Source organism: Antechinus flavipes, chromosome 6 (genome assembly GCF_016432865.1).
Source record: "Antechinus flavipes isolate AdamAnt ecotype Samford, QLD, Australia chromosome 6, AdamAnt_v2, whole genome shotgun sequence".
Lineage (NCBI taxonomy): Eukaryota > Metazoa > Chordata > Mammalia > Dasyuromorphia > Dasyuridae > Antechinus > Antechinus flavipes.
In genome coordinates, this window is record NC_067403.1 from 41,412,604 (window position 1) to 41,419,041 (window position 6,438).

Below are 6,438 nucleotides of genomic sequence, written 5' to 3' on the forward strand. Positions count from 1 at the left end.
AAGGGTCCCATTCAAAAAAAGTTAGGGACCTCTATTTTTTAAAAATAGCATTTTATTTTTTCCAATTACATGTAAAAATATTTTTCAACATTCACTTTTATAAGATTTTGAGTTTCTTACCCCCCAAGACAGCAGGCAATCTGATGTAGGTTATGCATGTCCAAACATATTAAACATATTTCTACCTTACTCATGTTGTGAAAAAAGAATCAGAATAAAAGGGAAAAGCCATGAGAAAGAAAAGCAACAAAAAAGTAAAATCTATGTGCCTCACAGCCTTTCTCTGTTCTAACTCTGGATGTGGACAGCATTTTCCATCATGAATCCCTTGGAATTATCTTGGATCCTTGTATTGCTGAGAAGAGCCAAGTCTATCAAATTTCTTTTGCCTAATTGTCGCCTAATTTTGCTGTTCCTTTGTACAATGATGAACCTCTAAATAAATGCATGCTTCTTCAAAAATGGAGACTAACATATTTCTTTGTAAAGATGTTCTTAAGCTTCGAAGTCCAATAATAACTATATAATATATTGATGAATTATTTAGAAATAGTTTAACAGCTTTAATAATTTGATAATGCAACCCACTTATCATTCATTAATTATTTTTAAGTGCCTATTGTGTATAAGACATATAGAGGAGTAATGTAAAAGTAGAATGAAATCTCCTGGAGGAAGACTGGTTTTTGTTTTGCCATGGTATCTGTTGTGCCTGGTAGAATATCTTCCTATATAAAAGGCATTCAATAAATGTCTGCTGAGTTGCAATGAAAGGTAGAGTGGAGCCAGACTGTGAATTACTTTAAATGCCAAGCTGAGGTGTTTTTATTTTATCCTCGAGCCAATAGGGAACCACTAAAATTGAGGAATATTTTTGCTAAAAATGTTTTGAAGGCAGCAATTTCACATCGAGCCTTGAAACAGTTGCCAAAATCATGTTAGGATTATAGATTTAGCAAAGGCAGGAACATGGCCTTGGAGCCCAACCTTCCTATTTTATAGATGAGGAAAAAGAGGTGTAGGGATTTATCCAGAGACTGGATTTGAACTCAGGTCTTCCTCTCAGTAAACCCAGATCCCTAGCCACCATGTCATCATTCACTGCTCAAGAAGCTGGATTGGTTCCCTATTGCCTATAGAATAAATGCAAAACCTTCATCTTGGTATTTTATGCTTTTTACATTTTTCCAGTCAGATTGTCTACACTTAGCAGATATTATTCACTCTATATTCCAGACACACTGAGCTTCTTAATAACCACAAATTTAACATTCCATTTCCTGCCTCTATAGCTTTGAACAAGGCTACTCGCTTGCCAATTCCTTTAATATACTCCTTCCTTAATTTACCAAAAGATTCAACTTGTGCTCTTTCCTGAAAGTCATGACCTCCTACTTGCAGTTATGATTTTCCTCCACTTCGACAAAATCAAATAGAAACTTATCTTCCACCCCCACCAGAATTGTAGCTCTAGGCCCAGCTACCATTTTTGGTTTTGCCTTTGCATGTTTTAGGAAGGCTCCTTCACCTCCTTTATACCTGGGATTCTCTTTCCATATTCCTTCTTTTTTCCTACTATCCTGCCCTTGAGTAGCCAGGCTTAAATCCTCATCTGTGGTTCACTCTGTTTATTTACTTGTCTTTTTCTCTGTCACTGTCTTCTTATTCAAAGCTCAAATAGAAGATTTCATCACGTGGATATTCCCTACAACAGAACAGATTACAGCTTTTGATGTCTGACCATCCAATGCGATTCTTGTTAATGCCTTCCCATAGCACTAAAATGGGATCATGTACACAGCAGGTGTTGAATAAATGTCTGTTGGTTTGGATTGGATGGGTCTGTATTATTTCCACTCCATCCTCCTTTCCCTTTCTGCTTCTAATGACAAAGACCACATAGGCAAACTCTTAGAACACAAGCAGCTTTTAGCTTTTCCTTTTATTTATCATTATCAACAGAGTACTAATGTGATTGAGGGAATTAATAAAGCCTTTAGGGCAGGCTGATTCCTTGGGACTCTATTGTTTTTGCTTTGAAATTTGGGGTCTGAGGCTGTTGACTTTGTTTAGATCATAAAAATTGTGATGGATTGCAGCTGGAGAAATCCCATCAACTCGCCTCATTCCCATCCCCATTCCCATCTCCACCCCTACCTGTCCACTTCAGTATTACAAATTAATAATGCCTTGCTACAGTGAAAACAGATCCACAATTATCTCATTAAGTAGCTCCCAAGACCTTGATTTAGCCATTATGAAAGCTGTTTTGATAAAGAACATCTGGTGTTGTTTTCAATTAAATATTGTACCACTAAACTTTGATTAAAAGCTGTTTTAAAATTTTTAATAGCTGCTTCTTTAGAAGATGGTTAAATACAAAGAGAAAAATGTCGCTTATTTAAATTGCTTTTCTTTGTTGCTTTATTTTCGCCATATTCTCATTAATGACTGCTTAAAGCCCACACTATTTTTGATGTCGTAAATCTAGATGTATAAATAAGATAACTACATCAACACTGTTGTTCTCCCTCTCTTTTACTATTGATACCTCATTTTCTTTTTATGTTTTAATTAAATTGGGTATATTTTATGTTTCAGTTTGTTTTAAAACCACTGCAGTGAATATAATGGATACTATTTCATCCCCGCTAGAAAGTGCTGAGTTGAATTAAACCCACAAGTTCTATTTCCTTCTACCTTTAATCTGCTGCAAAATGAAGAGAGAAATATTGTGAATTGTATATCTTAGCTAGGTTGCTATGGCTAGCTAACAGCTGAATAATTATTAATAAAGACCAAAATAAAATTTTTAGCATTAGCACAACTCCTATTTATACATATGAATACATACATATATTAATATTTAGAAATATCAGCTAATTTTATTTCTAATTCTGTCTGCACATTATTGCTATATTGACTCTGTTCAGGTAAACTACAAATCTTTAAACCCAACAGTAATTTTTTTCTTGAGCTGCTATCACATTTAACTTAAATATTGTTGGGGGAAGTAGTGTCAAAATAATTTTATATGCAATGCTGTTAATTTATATGCAATAATTTACATGTAATACTGTTAATTCCTAGATATGTTGAGGCTAAAGACCAAACACTTTATTAATATCTGTGGCTGGGAAGAGAAACCAACAAATTCATAGATTAGGATAAAGTTTATAATCATGGCAAGTCAGTGGTGGTTTTTGTTTAAGTAAGCTGTTCTGCCTTGATAAAACCTGCTAGTACCCACAAGTGAATGAGAATATATTTGAATTTCTATAAGTATGTTTGCATTTCATATACTGCAAATTTCATACCAGAGACCCAGTTTTAGCTGAAGTTTACACCTATAGGTCAATAGTTTTTAAAGGATGTGCTATAGCACACGAATGAATGTTCTGGGTGTTCCTCAGAATTGTTTCTCATACTCCAAGATCTCCAAATTCTCCAGATGCAGTTTGCTGACTGCTCTTCCTGGCTTCCTGTATTCACAATAGCTGCTTTAATGGAGAAGGTACAAATAGAAGCCACCTTTTGTCTTGTAGATCCTTTAAAAAAAAAAAGAAGGAGAGAAGATTGGAGGATGGGCAGTTGAATCCTAAGGTTTGGGTAATGAGTAGGGAGACTTAACAGTCCAGGAATTCCTCTTACTAATCTAAATATTCAGTGAAGTTTGAAACCTGTAAAATGCTTTTTGTGTATGATGGTCAGGGGCATGTGAGGTGCAGAGTGTGGTTGAGGGAATCTCCCCACGTTGGTGACCCTACTTCAGGAACAGTCTCAGTGACTTCGACTGGGAGTCCCATGAAAGTTTTTTGCTTGGATTTATGGATGGAACTGAGATTGTCTCCAAAAAGACCCAAGTCTTGGCTCATTTCCTTTGGCTGTTGTCCTTGTGGTTGGATGCTTTTGCTTAGGGTATCAAGTGTAAGGAGAGAGACCTTCTTCCAAACAAGGCTATGTAACTGAGAACCTCTGCTTCTATTCTTTTCTGCTCTAGGCAAAGGGATTAGAATCTCTGATGCTGTAGCTTTGAAAGGAACCCTGACACTCCAGAATCTGTATTTGGCAGCCAATTTAACATCCCTGCCCAGAGGAGTAAGGAGAGATCTTCAGGAGGTAAATGGGACTCGGTCTATCAGTAATCTGATTGTGAAGTAGCCAGACTGCATCTGGATATGAACTTGGGGGGACCAATTATTATATCAGAACATTCCTTAAGATGTTGAGGGAAAATGTTTGTATATTTGTCCTCACGATTATTTGAAGTAATAAATATACTTTTATAAAAACTAATTGATATTAAGTGTTAAAATGGAACCAGGGTGCTATCACTGGCACCTAACAGTGAGAGAAAACATAGTCAATTCTAGTGGAAGCCATAAGAGGAGGAAAAGGAAGAGAAAAAGGAGGAGGAAGAGGAGGAGAAAAAAGAGGAGGAGGAAGAAAAGCCATAGTTGAACTAAGTTCATCAGAATGTCCTAGAATCACTAGTGGTGTCAAACTCAAAGAGAAATTGGGGGCACAGAAACCATACATAAGGATGCTTTTGTACATACTGATCTAGAATACCACATATTAACATTATCTATGTTCTACTGTATTCTTATTTATTTTGTCAAATTTTTCCTATTTACATTTTTATCTGCTTCAGGCCACCAGCAAGTTGTAATGGCCCTACATTTGACACCTAGAAGCAGTTATAGCTACTGAGAAAGTGAGGAAAGAGTATATTCTGCTACATTTGAATGAACAAATTATAATTTTGATAAGAATATTTGCTAATTCTTTCCTTTTACAATTTTTAGCCGTAACATTTTTTTTTTTTGGTATTTATTTATTTTTTTTGGACTGAATTTGTCCTTTCAACTGTGAAGAGAATTCCTGGGGAGGAAACTTCCTCTCCCCTGCAGATTAGCACCAGCTTTGCAATCTAAGTGCTTAGAAAGTTGCTTAGACCATCAAGAAGTTAAATTGTTCTGGGTCACCCAGAAAGTTATTCAGAAGGAAGACTTCTTGGGCTGGCTCTCTACCCATTTTGCATTGGCTGCCTCACAGCATGTATAAGTTGAGACTATTGGAAACCTAGGCCATATTTTTTCTCCTCATATATTGTTTATAACTAGAAATAGCTAACATTTATATGGCACTTTAAGGTCTGGAAAGCACTTTACATACATTATTTCAGTTGATCCATCAATACCCCTGTGAGTTAGGTAGGTTCTATTAAGAAGGGAATAATTTTCTATGTTTATAAATATTTCTGAAAAGCTGTAGTAGTAAATAGGGCTTTACCAAATTTTGACATCACTACTAGGTTTCAAAAGCATAGAAAAGAGAATGAAAATTGGGGGTCAAAATCACCGTGCAACCAAGAAGTTGGCTTAGAGCAACCTGAAAATAAAACAAGTCCATGGCTTGAGGTGGTTCTATATAGTTGGGATCCACAAATAGTTTAGTCCCATACACAGGGAATGTACTGAGATTAGGGCATATTATACTGAATTTACTACATTTTCTTGACTCAGTGAGTCTAGGCTTTCTGCTTATTTAATCTAGACTTGCCCCAAAAGCTGCCGTACTTTCACTGATGGATGTATTTACTAGACTATGTAACTTTTTTCTTTTTAGATTCTCTTTTACTGTGGGATAGCATGGATTGATGGTGACATATGTCTTTAATTGCCATGGAGTTAGGGGAAATAGATACAGTGATTTCTTTCCTTTTTAGCTATTAAAACTGAAGACATTTATTCCTTTTCTTTGGTGCATAAAGATGCCATTGAAAATGACGTTATTATATCTGTACAGATGTCTGAAAAATTGGATGGATGCCTCACCCTATTTTTATCTAGAGTTGTAGCTGCCATAGCTTTCGATTAATGTCACTGCCACAAGCCCCATTGCTTTTTGCAACTGCACCATAAATATAGCATTTGTCCTCAAAATAAGTCATTCCTACATTGATTTCATTGTGGTAGAGTGGCCTGTTCTGTCTCTGGTCGTTGATATATATGTTACAAAAATTGCAGATGTGTCTCAATTAAAAAGCTATATAAAAGAATCAAATTAAACTCTATAGAGGGTTTGATATATTTGGTCAGCTTCTGGAGGAGAATAACTTTGGTCCTTTCTCAAGATCTTGCCTGCCATCCTTTCTAATGCTATTGGTTGAGATTCTGTCTTCTTAGGGCCAAAAGAACAGGCCTTTTTTTTTTTTAAAATCTTCTCAGCTTAGTTTATCAACTTTAGTTAGTATCATCTTAGGAAGTTTATGTTACATAGGCAAAAAGCCTAAGTTATAACTTCATAGGTAAGTTCTAAGAATTCTTTGCTTCACAATGATAATAGTGGTTCTAAAACTTTTTTTTTTTTTTTGCTCTTGGTACACTAAACATTTAAGTTGGCAACAGGGGTTCCTGCCCACCTGAACCTCCA